Raw genomic sequence first — 19,660 nt, 5'->3', positions numbered from 1 at the left:
CGACGACGTACTCTCGCAATGGCCTAGTTCGATAGGTACACGTGTCAAAGTAAATGCAGGCCTTTCGACTGCTTGTCTAATTAGCCGGGCTTTTTAGCCGGCGTTTGATTAAGTGGTAAATTGCGAGCGCGCGTCCCCGTCGCGCGCAAAAGGAAATTAGCGTGGCAAAGGGTGGGGAGAAATAGATGAAAACGGTCGAATTTCAGAGCGAGAATTTTTCAGCTATCTCCACAGATGCTCGCGCTACGGACACGAACTCGCCGGTTTCGAATGCTCCGGTGCGGACGAGCCGAGCGCGCGTCTCGTACGCGAGGGATCAAAGTTTCATTAGCGCGGCGAAAGCATCGGAACACTCGCGTGACGCAATTAAAGTGAGGATTTCACGTGGAACAGGGGCTGTCAAAAATTTCACTTCGGGAAACTCGATAGTTACTTTTGTATTTAGCCCACTCCAGCTGGCTCTCGAAATACGGAAATTTTTCAAACATTCATAACGTCCCTTGTACCGTCCTTCCCGTCGCTTCTAATATTCGCCAACTTTCGAGCACGATTGCTCCCTTTTCGACCCGGCGGAGTCTCTTCTCTGAGTGGGTAAATTAAACGGGGTACGTCGAGCGCTCGTTTCTTTCGGGGAAAAAGGAACATTCTCCCCCCGAGGATCGTGACCGGTCGATCCCTCGCTAAATCGACGCAGACCGCGGAAGCGACCGTTTTCGTCGGGCCGCCTTCGAACAGCCGACGCAGACGCGCGAGCTCAATTAAAACGGGCTTTCACGCGAAAACAGGAATCGAGTTTTCCCCGATGCACCGTTCGCGGAAACCCCGCGCATTGTCGCCCCGGACCACGATAGATCGAATCCAGTCGCTAACGACCGCCGCAGACGAATAAATGGCCCGTGAAACGTTTCGGATTGCCCAGCGAGTGTCGACCTCGCCTTTTTCTCGCTCCGTTTCCTCGTTTTTTTTTTGTCCACGGGGGTCCATTGCTGTCGGATGTATATTCGGCTCCTAGGGGTCTCTCGCAGGACCTCGGCGGAAACCGAGAGAGAAATCCAGACGGGGAATAAATTTCTGGCTCGGGCTTCTGTCCGTGATATCGTTCGCGTGGAGAGCTCGCGAACCGCATAAATAAAGGGAAGAATATCTCGGGACAATTCGACGAGAGAGAAAAGGCCTCCGATCGGGCGAGGAAGAAACGGATGACGGGGTGGATAGGAAAATTGCTGTAATAATGTCATGTCAGCTTTCGATTATCCCTTTAATCCCCGGGATCGCGTCATGGTTCGGTAAAGGAGTAGAAGGGTGAAGGGAAATTCTGATTCAATTTGATCACTGAGCGATAACCCGCACGGTTGTGCTCAGCGGCGCGAATCGCGAATCAAAACTCCACGTCACTGTCAGATTTCTCGCGCGAAACGCTGGCACAAGAATATCTTGCGTTTGACGAGGACGATGGCGAAACAGAGATAATAAATGTCGCGTGATTTGAACAGCTGCCTGTAGCCTCCACTGCTAGCACTCATTCGCACGAATAAAAATTAAAAATACTAATCCTCATCCTACGTTAATTAAAATAAAACAAAATTCCACTTACCAAGCGTTGTCTACTTCAAAACAAATTCACGTTCCCACTAAGCCTGCTAGATGCGGATGAAATTTCATTACGCCTTGGTTGGAGTTAACCAAAGTCTCTCCATAAGTTTGAGTTAGAGCCTAGTTGCGTTGCACTATGCCTAGAGCATAGCTAATTGGATCTAAACTGTGTCTACGTTGCGACTAGAGGGTCAGAAGGTACGAAGCATCTTGGAATTGCAAAGGGACAGGTTCAGATCGAGTATAGGTCACCAGTGGGGTCTAGATGAAATCCTAATTAGACCTCGAATGGATTCAAGTTGGAATCAAGTTAGGCTCGAGTGGCAGCCGGGCTCGGCTTACATTAGAATTCTATGTGGGTCCGGGGCCAGTTAAATCACGAGCACGGAGGAGAAAAATCCCTTTTTATTGGCCATTTCTAGAGCTCCGGTCTGCCTCCTCTCGTCATAATTCACCAGACGGGCCGCGCTTAATGCATTCAGAGGCCGAGGTAACTGCTAAAAAAAAGTACAACCACAGTGAATCCCCGGGAGAAACTGAATTAAGCCCCGGGGCAAACATATTGTGCGCAGAAATGTTCGGTGTATTTCACTATCTATGGAAATCCGTGCCGCGTGCGCTCCTCGGGTTGTCTGACGAGGCCGAATGAAATACGTATCTCGAAAACTCTGCTCCCCTGAAATTTCGTTACCGATACCCCCTTAGACAAAAGACGACAAAGGGGATGAACGCTGCCCCGAAAACGTGTCGAGTCGACTGTTATAGAAAGGCGCGGGACAGGTTTCGCGTCGGTCCGACCCTGACCATCGCAAGCTTCCCAATGGAATTGAAATTGTTCGTGATGAAACCCTCCAACCCCGTGCCAGCCACTCCGGAGCCGGGCCTACCTGGCAACGAAAACGTGAAAGGCCGACGAACGGAGAGGGATGACACGCGACAGGGAGGAGCGAAATGAAGCTGCTGCTGAGAGTCGAAAGGAGAAATTGCTCTTTTCAACCAATCATCCCCCTCCGCACGCCCTCCCGCCGCTCTTTTTTCCCTCGTTTCCTCCGGTTCGTCCGCGAGCTCGAATCAACGTGATTAATTACGATATCGCTCTTTTGCTCGTGGTTCTCTCACCCGCCCTTCCACCCTTCTCCGACCCCCGTTCGATTGCCACTTGGCGCTTTATTCTCGCCCCAAATCGCGGGCCACTTCAGCGACGCTCCTTTGCCCGGTAACTTTTCTCCCGTAATCGGCCCGCGGAATTCATTCGGCGACGCAATAATGGGGGCATCGGCGGACAGGTCGACTGTCCTAAGAGCAAAAGAAAATCTAGTTTTCCGTTTGACTGCTACTGGGACGTTTGCAACGTGACGCCTAGGTAAGAATGATGAATGAGAAGCGTGGTAGAATCTGGGAGGGTAGATTTTTTGCGATCTGTGTTACAGTAAGCGGAAGTAAAGGGTGCAACCTTTTGACACTCGTTGGAGTGAAGGCTAGTTGCCTAGCACGTGCTGACTAAGAAGTATGTCGATTCGAAGCTGCAGTCGAGACCCCATCGAGACGTTCTGCGTCGACTGAACATGATTAATTACGACGTCACTTTTTTTTGCCGGGAGGATGTGGCATTACGCTCGCGCCGTCTCGACTGCCTCTTCACCCTCCACTCCCGCCCCACCTCGCGCGTCGAAATCCTCTTAATTGACGCCACTTTTCGATCCTCAAATTTCCCTCCATCTGCCATTTTTCGCGTTGCTCCTCTGCGGTGAAAGAGAAACAGACTTCGCCTCGGTTTTCTAAGTGGCCTCTCGCTGCAAGTTTATTCGTCCGAATTTCCTGCGCTCTTTTCGAGTGCCTCAACGCACGGAAACTTCGCGCTACAAGCTTGCCGGTTAACTGTCAATTCGAATCATCCATTCACGGTGGAGTGGTTAATTGCTTTGCCAACTTGCGAACTGCAGCGCGAAGCTGTAGAAAAGTTTAGGCCGCCTCGAGCATAAGTAACCAAAACGCGTCGAGGATTTAATCAGAGTTTCCCCACGACTGTGCCCGAGACACGAGCGTGGAAGCGTCGTTTCCTTGCGATCGCGACGGAGATTCGCGGGTCGTTCGTTCTGCTGTTAGAACGCCGATGGTAACGACTACAGCGCGGAACTTGCCACAGCATCGCTTTACGGGGATTAACGTTTCATCTCCCGCCACGAAAACCGGCGATAAATTTTTTTCTGGTGGACAGCAATAATGGCCCGAAGTGGCCATGGCCGCGCCGTTTTATCGAGCCACTAAAAATATTTATACAGCGAAACACGACTGCAGAACTCGAACAATGCGAAGCATTAAACGGGACGGCCGGCGAGCGAACGACTGCCACGGTTATTACACATTCTCATTCGTTCGATAGGGTAGCTGGCCGTAAAATCGCCGAGCAAATTAATCGTAAAATTGCTAAACGACAGTCCCGCGTTGCGTTCGACCGCGACGCTTCAAATGTCGAAAGAATGATACTTCATTTTCTCAACCAAGCCTCTTCTGATTAAAATAGCACGTGATACTGAATCGGGACATTCCCAGGCACAGTACTTTGATGTTTATTCTTACTGAAGTCCTTGATCCAGAAAAGAAGTTTGTTAACGAAAAAAGTGATCGAGAAGATCGATCTAAAGACTGTAGCGAATGTAAGGGAAGTTCGTGCTCGTTTCCTATCGATTTTTAACGATTATATTAAATATTCCTTAAATGGTAAAGCACTATCAGAATTGCGCTCGTAGATAAAGGCCACTACTAAATAATTTCACATATCGCGGCTCCAGAGCGGGGCATTAAAAGCGAACGGTTCAGAATATTTTCAACGGATGGATTTCGTTGGAAACATCGATTGCACGATTCCGAGCGGCATTGTTCTCGGAGCAGAAGCGGAGGAGAGGCTCCGCAAGCGGAAAATATGTCGCCTGGCAGGGCGGAAAGTTTGTTTCTGGCGGGGCGATTCGCTCAACCCCGATGGCGGACTTATTGTTCTCTGCCGGGGAAATTCGCCCTTCCAATTCTCGCGACTGTCGCTGTCAAATTGCGCGATATTAATTCAAGTTCCGTGTATCTCTCAATGGATTAATTAGAATCGTATAAAGTGGCTGGGATCCTGGTGCCGGTGTACGGTGAAGTTTAGCAACTGGATCAACCCTGGAGCGAGGCTGCCGGTAGCATTGAATCGGGAAATCGGGTCAAGAAACTTCAAACTTCACGATTCTCTAAGCGACCGAGCAGCCCGCGCTAGGCGGGCGCAGTTTTTAAACAGGCCGAACGCCTCGCCATGAAAATACCGCAGCTACTTTCCCTCGAACTCCGACAGACTCCATAACACTCCATCGGGAAACTTTCCGCGTACCGACTTGCTGCAGGGTTGAGCAATTTTTCGAGCGGCTCGGTTGCCGGGGGAAATTTCAGCGCACATAGAGGCCCGGAACACGGCTTGTCACCACTGGTCGGAACCATCCGGGGAACAAGAACTTTGAACCTTATTATTACAACTAATCGATCCGCACAGTGCTATGCTATAAACACTCGTGGAACCTTTACATTCTAAATGAACACCACTAAGCATACAGAGAAATGGGATGAAAATAAATGTTCCTTCAAGCATAATGAAACTCACGGAAAACGGTCTCGTGTCGGATCAGTCCAAGCTCCAGTGTACAACGGGGGCTTCGATTCCAAGGTTCCCGCGAAATGTTCGAAGCTAACGAGTGAACCGCGAAGGGAAAACAAAACGGGAAAAGAAACTGCCGTTGGAGAGGAAGCGTTGCACTGGCACGAGCACGCGGTCCGCCAACTGTTCGAGTGAAAACAAACGGGCGACAGCAGGAAGCTGGTGCGAGCTTACGATCTAGGGATCTACCTTGCGATCGTGGCAGGACACTCCGAGCGGGGACATCGAACGCGTACGATCCACCTGCTTCTTCGTCTTCCCTCTCCCTTTCTCTCTTTTTTCCAAACTTTACTCCAAACGTTAATCTCCCTCTATCCCTCTATCCCTCTCTCCCTCTGTCCCTCTATCCCTCTCTCTTTTTTTTTCTCTCTCTCTCTCTCTCTCCTTCCCCTCCCTCTTTCTCTTTCTGTTTGTCTGTCCGTCGACCGACGACAAGACGAACGTGTCGAGCTTGCGAGCTTGCGGTGGCACGTGAACACCACGGCCGAGTGGCACGACTGAACTCGGCTGAACCGTGTCGGAGCTTGACTCAACCGAGGCTTTCGGGCCGGCGCTCTCGACCACTCGGTGGGGGGTTGTGGGCGGTGAGGAGAGGGCCGCGAGAGTGATGGTACCGAAACGGGGGTGGAAAGGTGGGACGTAGAGGGAACGTGGGGAAAGAGATGGAAAGAGGAACGGAGCACGTCGAAGCGACGAGAATGCGAGAGCAATCGAAGAATGAGCGAAGGGGTTGAAACGAGAGAAGAAGCCGGCGAAGTCTACGGGACGGCAGGGCGAAACGGGGGAAATGCGGAGACGGCGATTGTTGGGGGAAAGTAAACGTGGAACGGCAAGAAAGCGGAAGAGAAATAGAAGTAGGGAGGCGTTGTCGATATTGTTCTGGGCACTCGTCTGTCAACTACTAATTACTCGATAGATCTCACTCCAATTTCCTTTTCGAACTTAAATTCGCACGCTTTCTGTGCTAACCAAACGTCCGCGATTTGGAAAATCCACTCTTTCTAGATAAAAATTGAATAATAATGCACACGGGGCGGAAATGTTGGATAACTCGCTGACAGGAACGCTGAAACAGGGTTTGGCGAAAATTTTGATTAAGCGATATAAAGCTGCCGGCGTTCTCTCGCGATTTAATACAGCACGCTAGATGGGAACTGCGAATTTTCTAAGTTCAAATCCACCCGCGAAATCCTTGGCTCTATGGGCGAACAAATATTTTGATACTTGCCCGGCCAAACATCCGGGAAACCTGCCGTTTCACTGACGTCAAGTAAGCTTTCAACGTTTCGTCGATCAAGCCTTGGCAAAGACGTGAAAGTTCCAGCGCTTGAAGCTCAACACGCCCTTTGTATGTACCCTCGCCTGCTCGCCAATTTCGAGGGAGAGTTTTCATGTGTGTCACGAAACTCTATCGAGATTACTTGAAAGCACTTGTTGCGACAGTTTTCCAAAAAGAAAAGAAATAAAAGGAACATTTAGATACCTGTCTCGAAAATAATCCCTGGATATTATTCCATATCTAGATACATATGGAAATTATAAGATCGAAGGCGGACGAGTCGCCTGCGTTCATTAGGTAAATTAAAGGGGAAATGCTTGATTACCCAAAGATCGCATATTCAAAGGGAGGGCGCCTGTGAAACCCTTCCAACTTCGCAGATCTACTCTCATGTTTTAATAGAGACTGGATTTCACTCTCCTAAATCTGGCAGTAAATTACCATGTGCCGAAATAGTAGCAAAGTATAAGCCTCGAGTAATAGATAGGTATTATACCTCCAACTCACAAGTAACAAGAACTCCACGCGGCTAGAAATCCACAAAGGCACGTTTCAGAAATCATTACGTTATAATTTTAATCTCAAGTAGGAACCTCACGTGCAGCGTTGAAGTCTCTCTTCTTGGAAAGCTGCGAATCGAAGAACCGAAGATCCCTATCATCGCGGCAGCCTCCCGCAAAGTGAAACGAAACCCTCTGCCTCGAAATACGACGTTCCCAGCTCGGCCTCCTCCTCGATATTTCATCGATCCCAGTCAAATTTACGGGCCAATATAAATTCCTCCTTGGCCCAATTTACGTCACGCTAAATTTCCCCTATCACAGCTGATACGGTCGACGTCTTAAGCGCGAACCCCGACGACCTAGTCGACAGATTCCATCCCCGAGATGGGTGATACGAGGTCGCAGAGATTCGTCCCCTCGAACCATTGTCTCCCAAACCCCTGCCCGAACACCAGGTGCACGAAAGAACAAGAACTGGAAGTTTAGGGCGGCGTAATTGAAGGAAGATTCAGGGAACATGTTCCCTGGCGCGTTCGAGGGGGCTGACATTCATCGGGAACAAAGCAACTCGAGCACCCTTCTCCCCTGCCGTTTCTTCCTCCCCCGTCCGCCTCTTGGGCAGGGGATCCAAGCTTCGCCTAGCGGAGGAGTGGGAGTATCATCTTCAAAAGCCGATCGCGCTACTCGGAAGTTGGCCGAGGCTCGTTCAGAGACACGGATTCTCATTAAAAATTCACGCGAGCCAAGCGGCCGGAGTGTTCGCCGGGCTTTAATCAATCAGGAACCGCTTAAGCATTCGGCTCTGCTGCCTCTCGCCTCTCGAGGGGTTGGAAAGTCGGCCGATAGTCTGTGGTCCTCGAGCTGCAAGCTCTATTGTCGTCGCCCTTTGAGACCCTCCGTCGTGACGCGACGATGATGTTTGCGAGAGTGCACGAACGACGTTTGTTTAGTTCGAAACGCAGAGACACGGCGTTTCTTTACAGGTGCGCGAAGCCAGCGTTCGACGTAGCTTCGACTTGTACAGTCTCTGTGCAAAGGATGCTGTTTCCGGAGGGAATCGTTCGACGGGCCATCGGGAGGTCGAAGGGCATGGGTCGCTCGGCAGATTACACGTTTAAATATGAATTAAGCTGCCGGCGAAGGGGGGGCGTCGATAATTTAACGGATTCGCGATAATTCAACGGAATGCAATTCCCTGCTGACAACGGAAATCTTCCCCCGGCGTTATAAATTCCCGTTCGGCGGTCGGCATTACCGGCGAACGTTAAAAATTCCTGTAAAATACGGCGCCCTGTCAAAAGTCGGATCCGAACTTCTTCGCTCTAATAAATCAGCGGAAATATCCGCGCCGTCAAAAACAACGCGGCGCACGCGGACATGAATCACTGTTTACAAAACGCTGCCCACCACTCGGACCTCGCCAAACACGGGGCTACACCTCCCCATCGACCTGTCCAAATAACTGCAATCCTATTTATTTATCCTTCCATTTTTACGCAATAACATCCTCGCGGGGGCTGCAAGGATTTAAGGCTCTCCCGTATATTTTCAGGCTAAGTTTCATTTGCGCGGCCGTTAAATTGCGGAAGGCATTTCTTGAATTCGTAGTTTATTCCCCATGTACCTACTTGGAAATCTGTGTTCGTGACTAGCGCTTCTTTTCTCATTTTTTATTTTATTATTCTGTAACTTACTGTAATTATCTTTTACTAGAAGTATTCCTGCTTTTAATGGGCTTGTCCCGTGAATAAATAAATAAATAAATAAATAAATTGGGAAACGGGCAGTTCCCTATGTCGTTTCGATAAACAATGCATCCGAATTCTATTAGTAATCTACTATTCGGCGATACAAATTAATCCCCAATACGATAAACGAATGCGTAACTCATTAATTAAGGAAGATTCTTAAAACAGACCTCAGAGCTTCTTCCTCGCAAACTGTCAGAGTAGCTGGAAGATTTGGAGCGTCCTCGAAGCCTCTAATGACCGAAGCCTGACTCGCCGCGTTTCAGGAGCCATCGCCTCGATTACCCTCGGAATTAATGTATGAATTAGGTACACAGGGGAGCATCGGTGTCCGTGCTTCATCCCCCGTGTACGCGTTCGCCCTAGATTTTCGGCCCACTCGAACCCCGGCCCATTGACCTTTCTCCACCACGGGCGGACGCGATCGCCGCAGATCCGCGAACCTTCGCGAGCAACTGGAAGGAAAGGAAGTGGCTGGGAGAGGGGGGGGGGGGCGACGATAAAGCCACGACCCCGAGATCGATGGGGTCGTATTAATTATAACAACCCCGGAAGAGCACTCCAGGGCAACCCCTTCCGGCCACTCGACCGCCTCTGTGTGGACGGAACGAAATTCGCCACGGCGGCGGAAAAAAATCTCGCGGAAGGTAGCTAGCTACTCGTTGCTGAAGCGCGTATCCGAGTGTCGTGCACGGCGCCACCCTTCCTTTTCACCGATGCTTGCTGCCGCGTGCACGTGTGCGTGGCTGCACGGCTGGTTTGTGCACTGGAAAGAAGCTTTCGTTTCTTCCTGTCGCGCTACGACTTACAATTAGTATCTCGCGAATTAAGGGGGACGGTTGAATACGGACCGGCTCGGCAGTTTCGTTTCCGAGATAGGTATTTGTTTCAGGCTGTGAATTTGAGTTTTCGTTCGTTCTGTAAGGAGAATTCATTGGAGATTTAGGGACAGATTTGTGTTTAATCTGTGAGGGGGTTTGTATTGTGGAAAGATGTCGAATGGATTTCAGGAGGAGATAGGATTCTGGAAATGTGGCGCAGAAATGTCGCTGCGTAGCTACTGTATATCGAATTTAAGGTTCTTCTAAAAAGGAATGTTTCTATTTTAAGATTGCTCATTTTCGAGGGAGGCAGGCTCCTTTGGAGCTACTTGTATGTACGGGTGCTAAAGATGCCGAGGTAAGGAATAATACCCCGTTCGCGTATTAATTCACTTCTAAATATGAGATGGGAGTTTTTTAATTAAAACACCGCGAGCTTTTAATTAAAACGCGTAGTCATTGACACCCGATGTCTCGAAACTTCCTTGCTGCCGTTCAAGGAAACTTTCGGTAGAAAAGGTGCAGGAAGACGGCGAGCGCTCTTTGAGAATGTGTAATTTAAACGTTCGCGAGTATTTGAAAACTTCGCCCTCGGATCGAGTTTTAATTTCAATATTTAATGTAAATTCATACCATTCTTTTCACGAAACTCTTGGATTACTTCCGTTTACAAATGTCCCTGGAATCTGCGGCACAGAATCGTAGACAATTTCTCACTGGTTTTCCAACTCTCTGACAATTCCATTTTAAAGAATATATTGTTTTCACTATTATTGCACGACTGGCGTCATTTGTTCGTCTAAAACAAAGGAATAAGATTCATCAAGAATGTTTTGAAGATGATCGATCGTAGCTTTAACTAGGAAGATATCAATATCAAGTGCCTGCAAGTGGTACGAGTCAACATGTCGTCAGCCACGCCTGAAAGATTTAGACTCTCCTTCGGAATGCGTAAGATCCGAGCAAGTGGATATAAGCAGACGAAAGTAAAAAGAGGGAAACAGTTAAAAAGATAGGAATATTAGATATAGGACGAACATTACTGTGATCATTAAATTGCATGCAGAAAACAGAAAAATTCCACGAGATTTCCACCGCAGTATGTGTACATAAATCGTCGCCTGTCTTCACTCATTTTTCATAGCCAATATTTTATCTGGCGAGACTGAAACGATGTTTCTGAGCCTTTTTTCGTGGAATCAGTCGGAACTATAGGGGAAAGTTTAAAAGAAGATTCCCGTGGGACACTGTCGAGCACGATCGTCAGAATCGTCCGACGAAAGCGTCGCAATCCTAGCTTTTTACTTCTGTGTACACAACTCGCTTACGGAGCAAATAAGCAAAGAGAAACGTCGAATAATATAATCCCAACATTTCAAGAATGTAACTTAGGTACATGCATGCACATCAAAGATCTGCTACATTCTAAAACAGTCCAACTAAAGTAACACCACTGAATTACAAAAATAATAAAGAACGAACGAAAGAGCTGTCGAAAATGGGAAGAAAAAATTGCAGGAATGGTTGAAAATCAGAGGAAAGAAGTCGAGGAATTTCTTGTGCGGGGAAGCGAAGTACGGGGCCATCCCAGCCGCGTTCTTGAGCGCGCGAGAGTGTAACGCGGTGGTTCGGAGGAAGGGTGGAAAGCTGAGGGGTGAGTAGCAGCCACAGAAGGGGAGGGATCGGGACTTCGTCGAGTGTCGACCAGAGGGCGGTGGATTCCCAACAACATGGCCGTCTAACACCGACACCCCGTGCAAGCCTCCACGAAGCTGACCAGCCGGATTTCGAGGAAGAATCCAAAGCCCAGCAGCGAGGCTGACCACGACTGAACTTGGTGAGTAGCCACGCATTTCCACCGACATATCGTCCCCAGTTCTCGCGAATAATTCGCGGAAAACCCCGGGCAAGTGTCTGTAGTCTATCTGCGTGCTTTGTCCGGCGAAGGAAACGCACCCTTCTCGCGTGTGTCTACGCCAACCCCCGCGCGCTTGTGTGCGTTGACATTGGCGATCAATAGAGCCGATGGCTAGCGATGGGCTTGATCCGATCTTCTACAGGAAATTCTTGATCGATGATGCAATCGTCTCCCGAGAACGATAAGAATTCAGAAAGCTTTTAGTGCGGCCGATATCGTTTGTGCGACCCCATTTGGACGCTGTGTTTATATTGCTTTTCCCACGAAGGAAGCGAGGCATACCGAGGCAGGTTCGATTGACAATTTATGTCGATCCTTCGTTTCCAAGTAGTTTATAATTTCGGAGCTGTACAATGTGAAACGATGTGATTGGTATCGTTTTTTAGCAACCCTCTTACGCGCCGTGTTTGAGGTTAAGATGTCTTCCATTGTTTGATCGAGCACGTGGGGGTGTATCAATTGCGAAACTTGGAATGACTATTCGATTTCCTTGGCTCAGTCTTTCGACTGGTGGATAGAAATAATGGTACATGTTTAATTGAAAGAATAAACCAATGCACGGAGCAACTTAGTACCCTCGTATCTTGGAAACCTGAGCAATTGTAGATCCCTGTTTATAGCTGCTTTTCCTTCAACTTCACGTGTCTGTGTGTACTCCAAAATTTCCTAGTGAATATTCAAAGTATTTCCTACGAAACTATCTGAAGTATTTACAGAGGAAGGTTCTCCAGCCGAGGATCCCTAAAAGAACTTGTCAAAGACTGATTAAGTCCCTGCTCTTCCGTGTCACCGGGGAAAATTGCGTATTCAATAAGAATTTAACGATCGATCACCACCAATGCTGAAGCATCTGTTTCAGTGACACATGCGTGAGTGTTTCTGTCCGTCAGCAAGACCCTCGTTCGACCAAACCCTTGATTCTCACCCCCTTAGATTCCTGCGAAACGTTTCTACGTCGTTGGCTTTTTTCCGCTGACTCGAGGAGACAGAAAAAGGTTCGGCCATAACTTGCGTGTCCTTCACGATGCTCCTGCGTCTCTGCTATTGGCTGTGCCGTGTTTTATTAGCACACATTTTTGCCCAAGCTGTTTGGGGTGGCCTTTGATACTGGATACCGATGCTCGTCGTTCCTGCAAAGAGAAAGAATATTGTCAGATCGTATAACCTTGATGAATGCATTAAAATGTTTATTACTCGTTGCTCCGTGTAGGCGTCGCGAAAGGTTTCGTTGCAAATATCCTTAACCCTGTTACCAAGGGAACGCCAGGGAAGAGCAGCTCGCCTGAGCATCGACGTGGCGTTAATTTCGTCGTTAATTAGATAGTACTGTGCGTTCAATTAGGAGGACTAATCTAATTCTATCCGTTGACCTATTTCGTTCCCTCGCGCGTGTTTTAGATGCAGGCAAAGAAATGTACACGGCAAATAAATATTGCTAATTTATCGGCCGGCCATTTATCAAAGCCGAAACACCCGATAGCGATAATTCAATTTCGTTCGAAGGCTGCTTTCTTTATCGTTGCAAAATTATCCACAATAATACCACACCCGATGGATACTCCACTTCCGCACTGAGTGGCTCATTGTCCACTGAAATCTACGTCTGACATTCTATTGATCTCACTCTGCGCTTCGTTAATCCGTGAATATTTGCACGGAAGTAGATCTCGACGATCGCCAAGCAGTCGAGTCGATATTTCGTCGGTCAATCGCGCTGTGGATTTCAAAGATACACGGTCCGCGGGCCTGTGCCAGGCCACGTTTGACATTTCACGCGATTGTTCGCGGGAACGAGCTTTGACAACGCAACGATCGCTGAATCGCTTTAATCCCGTGCCAGTTGCATCTATCAACAGGTGTATAAAAGTGCGCGCGCTGCTCAACAACCGTTTCTTCTAAGCTGCAATTGCAATTTACCAGCCTGCCCGTATCGCCCACCCGTGAATCCAATTAGCCAGTAATTTGCGCAACAAAGTACCCTAATTCCAGCGGAATTCAGTTTTCCACAAAGGCGCGCAATGACACCTTCGAGCCTCCGAATCACTGAAATAACTATGCACCTAGAACATTTCTTTAACAGAAACGCGACCACGTATAATAAAACTTCGAATCGAAAGGGTTTCGACGGTTCGAGAGGCAATATTCCCCCGACAGCTCTAACCGAGCAATTTCTACCTCCACCCTTACGCGCTGGCTAAAACACGCTAGCAGGAAAGGGTGTGGCTGACAACCGACACGGGGTAAGAACTTTGTTCGGTGGTTTAGGATTACTCATCGAGGCGGACTCGAGCCGAGTACGAGCCGAGATTGATGCCGAACGCCCCAAGTTGTTCGGCGGAGGAGCCGAGGCGGTTGGGTACGCGCGGGTCACTCCAGGCATCGAAATTCGGCTTCTGAGCTTCGTCCTGACGTTCACCGTCCACGGAATATCGAATATCAACGGTAAACGTATCCCGGTATCGTCGTACACCGATAGCGAGCGCACCCTACGATAAGCGTTAGGTCATTTTTCGCGCGTAAAAGGGAACCCCTGACCCAAATCGTGTACCAAGTAACTCGATCTTGAAATATGTCCCTCTGCTGCGCATTACTTCTCCAATAATTATACGATAATATTATCGTTCAATTCCGATGGAGGAGACTCATCTCTCCTACCCAAACAACAGAAATAAAATTTAGAGGCTCGAGATAGGAGAGTTCAAAGGTAGAAGTAGTAATGTCACAAATTGAGCGGACGGCCTGCGAAAGTTCGAAGTCTCGAGCCGAGTCTCGAGTGACGGGGTTAATTACGCGCGTCCGCTCAACTTCCATTAACGAACCATCATTTTTCTTCATTCACGGCTATCGATAGCTGTTGCCTTTGAAACGGGACCATTCCTTTCCGCGATCTCCTCTCTGACAGACATTCCCCCTAAGAATCGACGCCTCCACGGTCTTCCATAAAAGTCGCTTTTACCGCCTCTACGGAACGTTCGATCGTTTTTATCGCTCTATTTATTACAACCTTCCACACGCTCGCCAGAGAAATCGCGACCGTTTCTGACCTATGTCGACTCGTTTCTGTACACGCTGCGCGACGTTCGAGCGTGACCACTGGCAGCGTAGAGGGAGGGTGCGAGCGTCCTACTGTGAATCAGAGTTTTTACGACGGTAATAAAATACAGTAGAGGGAGGGGCGAAATGAAAATCTTGGATTATGGTTTGATTCGCAGAAGCTTCTTGAATTTAGAACACTTGGAATATGTGAACACGTATCTCACAACGCTCGACATTTTACACTTCGAGCCATTTGGTGCCTCAGTTTGGTATTTTATCTCGCCTCCCTTTTTTACTTAACACGTGACGTAGAACAGGGCACGGAGAAAGCGTCTTGGGACGCAATGGAGCGTCGATGTGGAAGGGATGTCGACATTGTTGACATTTCGAGTTGTAGGGCCAAAATGCAATCAATGTTGTTCGTTACTTTTCGTGCACTGCAGTCGATATCCGTTTCTGCTCGCTCGGCACTCAGTGCCGCTTACAAGTGTTTACAGCCCGTTTAGCGAATCGAAAGAATGCGTCCCTTCCATCGATATTGGGGAAAAAAAAACAGAAGAACGAAAAGCTTTTGATCAACAGTCCTGATTTAAATAAACAACCGCGCATTTCCAAACGAGCAGCGTCTGCTATTCTCGTACAAAGTACTTTTAACGAAACTCCTATTAGGATCGTAGAAATCGTTTTAAAAATTCCGCTTGTTCTTCTCGAATGAGCGCCGTGTAAACTCGACGAGGCTCATTGTTCGGCCGTTGAATGCGAGTCGTGCATCGGATGCAGCGCGGTACTGGCGAAAAAAAACCCTTCTTGTGAAAAATTCCGTTTGAAAGGGCCGCTTAAAAATTTCACCGTTGTCGAATGCAACGTTGCGCGGAGGCACACACGGCTGCTATTAATGCAGGGACGATTTCGTGTACAGGCTGACCTAAATGCTCCGACGAGCCTCTGTACAAGCAGAAAGGAAAGCTGGCAGTAAAAGATGCTTTTGATTTGCAACAGTCTTACGAGGTTGTGTGTCTATGGTGGCCCATTCATTCGGTGGACAAACTACAAGGTAAATTTCGTTGAGTATTAATGAAAGCTGTACGAAGAAGAGAGATCATTAATGGCCACTGAGAAGGCTTAACGTCAACTGCAAAAGGGGCGCGCCGTGGTGGAATTGAATAGTTCCGCGTAGGAATTGCGAGGTCGTTGAAAGTTCCAGCAGAATCGTCTGTAAAATCTCTTCCGTCCCATTCTGAACGGAGATTCCTGGGTGATATTTGACAGTCGCGAACTTTGAACCAAAGGCGCTAGATTACCTCGTCACCTCGGGGGTTAAAATCGATGCGGCCACCCTTGTTCTCCAAAGTTCCACGGAAAAGTCATCCCAGCGGTGGATGAAGTTCTTGGATGAAAGGACACGAGGCTGTGTTCGCCGCCCTCGAAACAATGCCACCCCTTCTGCTACCAGTTCGAAGGGTTTGAGGAACTTGTCGAGGAAGAGTGTGGTCAGGGATAAGGGAGAAATAAGTTGCTTCAAAAGTTGCCAATGCGAAAGCCTTACACAAGGCAGAGGGGAAAGAAAGCATTGTTACGATGTAGAATTTTCGGTGGAACCTTAACGAGTCTGAAGGTGCTTACTCGGGAGTTTAAAGAACCGCGGACATTGAAGTTGCTCGTTCAGCTAAGGTGAATGTCCCAATTTCTGCTCATGTCCCCATTTCTGCTCATTTCGTATTTTTTATTATTATTATAAGCGTCACGTTTGCACTATAGTTGCAACAAAGTAATTTTAAATTATTTGAACATTTACTCGAGTGTTGCGCGAGCTTGGGGCTAATCAAAGTGCAGCATAAGCGACGAAAAACTTTTAAAATGAGAGACTCATGATTTTTCGACCATGTTTTAGCTGATTGTGGTAAGGAACAGGGTCACTAATGGTATTCGATAATTGGGCAGAAAATAGTTTTTGCAGTAAAAGTTCTTATTTAATAATAAAAACAGATACCGTAGTGTGCTCTCGATGTAGATTTTGTACTATTTTTATTTTTTTTTAAGTAGGAAACAGCTGATAAGGTTTAGAGTCAACTGAATCACCGTTATGTCCGCATTTTTACTCACCAAAATTTTAGCAACATAAACTCACAATTCAATATATGCTGTAACCTCTATTTCTATTCGAAGGGATTTTATTTTTTGTTTATCATTATTTTATGCTTTACTGTTGTGTTACGAAACATCTCCATAAAAGATGTAACTTATTTTAACCTGAAAAGGTAACATTACGTGAGCAGAAATTGGTACAAATGGTGAGTAGAAATGCGTAACATCGCATTATATTTAATTACAAATTACTTGTAGTTAAACATCTTGAAATATCTTTCTTAAATAGTTTTCGACTGGTTGATTTACTATTAAAGAATTAATCAATTACTCTGCAAATTTTCATCACAAACAAATTTTGTACACCTTCTTTCTGACGAGTAACCTCTTAAATAAGCAGAAATTGGGACATTCACCTTAACTAAGGTTCCACAGGTAAATCCCCTGGAGCGCGTAGCGCGCCTGAAAAAAGTATAACTCTCCTTAAAACACTCAAATTGTTAAAGCAGAAGATTTTCGAAAAGAACTTCCACTACCACAGTGGCACTCCAGAACGATTTTACAAGAGACCACAAGCCTAAGTCACAAGTTCCGCGTGGAAATCAGTGAGAACGTGAAACATCCAGAGTCCCGCGTCCTTCAGTAAAAAGGAACGGCTGAAATTTCTTTGCCAGCGTGATTTGTCATCGACCCGCGGGCTCGAGTCGGTGCGGCGAGTAGAAATGGTCGTACGCGGTCGGACAGGCGGGTCAGGCCCGAAGAGAGACTGGCGGGAGGGAGATTATTCGAATGCATAGACGCGTAATGAAAGATGAAAGAGAAAGACGCGGGCGGGAGATAAAGATCTACGTGGGAGACCCGCGCGGGTGGAAGGGACAGCGCGGAACGAAAAGGTGGCAGGAACGTGGGGGTAAGAACGGAGAAACTAGGACGAAAGGTGCGAGCCCAGGATGACGGTGCACTAGCTGGGGCCACTGACACGAGACCGTCCACTTCTATCGAGAGGGGTGTACGGCCATTGAATCCGCTGGATTTTCACCCCCCCACCCCGGCGCAACCTACTTTGCCACCTACTTCGTTCGTTCCCCTCGCGCTGGTCGAGTGGTCGTCTTATTTCGACAACCTGTATCCGACGTGGCTCTCGAAGCGAGCAACACTTTAAAATTGTAACGAATCCTTCCCGCTGCTCCTATCGCGACCCTCTCGACGGTTCGAGGAACGAGGGGGCTGATTTGCGTGGCACGACGGTGCGCCGAGAAAATTGCCTCGAGTGTCTTGTTACTGGGATTTATTTGGGAGCAGCCACGGGACCAGGTTCCCATTCAGCTGGCGGAGGTAATTCCAGCCGGGTTCGCCCTGTGAATATCACCGGAGCGATTAATAATGATCAGAGGAGTTTGTCGCTTAATAATTCTCTCTGGGATGGCTGATCTCTGAAACGAGAGAATCCGGTTATCGGGGTGAAAATGAAATTCGAAAATATCGTTACAGCCCGCGCGCACACCCGAGTTTCGACGTGAAAATTAAATCGGGCGAGCTCGCAATGCCGTCGACTAATATACTCAGGCGGTTCTGGTAAATTTTGAGGGGTGAATTTTCTCCCGGTTGAATATGGAATTCGAGGGACTCCTCTAGGCACCGTCTTGAATCGATATCGTCGCGCTGGCTGGCACTATTTGTCTTCGACGTTCAGCTCTCCTCAAGTGCAGGCGACACTTCAAAAGCAGCAACGTCTCGTCGAAGTGGGCCACTTCAACGACTGACTCCACTTCAACGCACCTTCGACTTCTTTCCACCCTTTGCACGTCTGCTCGATAGATTCCCGTCGCCGGGGGCCGTAATTCCAGCGTCTCCAACAGAGACGAAACGCCATGATTCCGGCCGAGGTTCCCAGAATCGGAAGCAGAATGGAAGCACGGCGATCGTGCCGCGCCAAGTGCGACATAAAGTCCGCGACGCGATTGTCGCGAGCTCCCCTTTCACCCTTCTATTTTTCCCCTCCGCTTCTTTGGAGACATTCAGAAATACGTGCGCGTCCTTGCTCCATTTCAAGCGCGATGAAGCTCCGCCAAATTGTAAACTTTCCAGGGATCCCTTCGCGGGATTAACGAGCAACGCTGCTCGCTCTTATTTGCCCTTTTAATTCCTGAATAAATCTCGCAGAAACGGAAGAACTTGGAACGAGCATTTTAATTGCACCTCTTGGATATGGAAAATTCAGCCACGTCCCCTTAAACGTTCAATACCTCGAGCTTAAATCTAAACCTAATTTATTCGTTTATTTGGTCGCGTTGCACTTGTCAGGCTAAACATTGGCCTGTTCTACTGTCCTGGGCACGAGCGAACGCGGGTCTGACCGGTAACGGACACGTTCTACTTGCCAGACCATGCACGATCCTATTCTACGTGTCTGCTCGCGAACGATCGTGGGCCTGGCGTTACTTGGATCCCTTCTGCTAGTTTAGATGCAAGGGATCTTCCTTTTAAATTGGAACAGTCGACTGAAATTTGCAAGTTAATACGGGACGAAGGATTCTTCGCGCAGTGAAAGAATCGTTGTTTACGATGTAGATTTTCAATCACACCCTTCCGAGAAGAAAGATGCGAAGAAGAAACTGATACAGCGCGAGCTCGTAGCTGGAGCATGGCAGAATTAAAACATCCTACGTGTAAACGATACAACGACCACGTTTCCAGCTCGGGCTGTTTCAATAGCGAGCTGCAACCTCGGCATTCGCTACGCCCACGCGAACTATTCTACCTAATTGCGCCATTGTCGATAACAGTGAGCGCATCCTATGCATCCCCGTACGCTTTTTATGATTGCATTCCCGTTCCATTAAAAGAATGACGCTCGCCCGAGGAGCCGCATTGTCAGAGACGCGGGTCGAGTCGAGCTTCCGAGGCAAAATATTTTTAACGCTCGGGAAGAAGAATTTGCCAGCAGTCTTCTTTCGGTTCGCGACGGAAGAATGCGAGGCATTGAATTAAA

At 48.1% G+C, this 19,660-nt stretch overlaps 2 protein-coding genes across 3 annotated transcripts in view; one reads left to right on the top strand and one right to left on the bottom strand.

The window, feature by feature from the left end:
• The window catches only part of LOC143370365 (uncharacterized), a 45,669-nt gene extending 39,787 nt beyond the window's left edge, over positions 1-5,882 (bottom strand). The window contains exon 1 of one of the 2 annotated variants that reach the window (XM_076815393.1): positions 5,468-5,882. The gene's annotated coding sequence lies outside the window, so the exon portion shown is untranslated. Of the gene's footprint in view, positions 1-5,224; positions 5,439-5,467 lie in introns of those variants that run through there. The other variant, XM_076815394.1, reaches the window with a different exon arrangement.
• Positions 1-19,660, top strand: part of LOC143370370 (uncharacterized) — a 65,565-nt gene that overhangs the window by 39,923 nt on the left and 5,982 nt on the right. The window contains exon 2 of the mRNA XM_076815400.1: positions 11,148-11,466. The gene's annotated coding sequence lies outside the window, so the exon portion shown is untranslated. The remainder of the gene's footprint in view (positions 1-11,147; positions 11,467-19,660) is intronic.

This window comes from Andrena cerasifolii, chromosome 6, assembly GCF_050908995.1.
Source record: "Andrena cerasifolii isolate SP2316 chromosome 6, iyAndCera1_principal, whole genome shotgun sequence".
Lineage (NCBI taxonomy): Eukaryota > Metazoa > Arthropoda > Insecta > Hymenoptera > Andrenidae > Andrena > Andrena cerasifolii.
The sequence above is the reverse complement of the archived record's forward strand: the minus strand, read 5'-3'. Positions and strand labels throughout refer to the sequence as shown.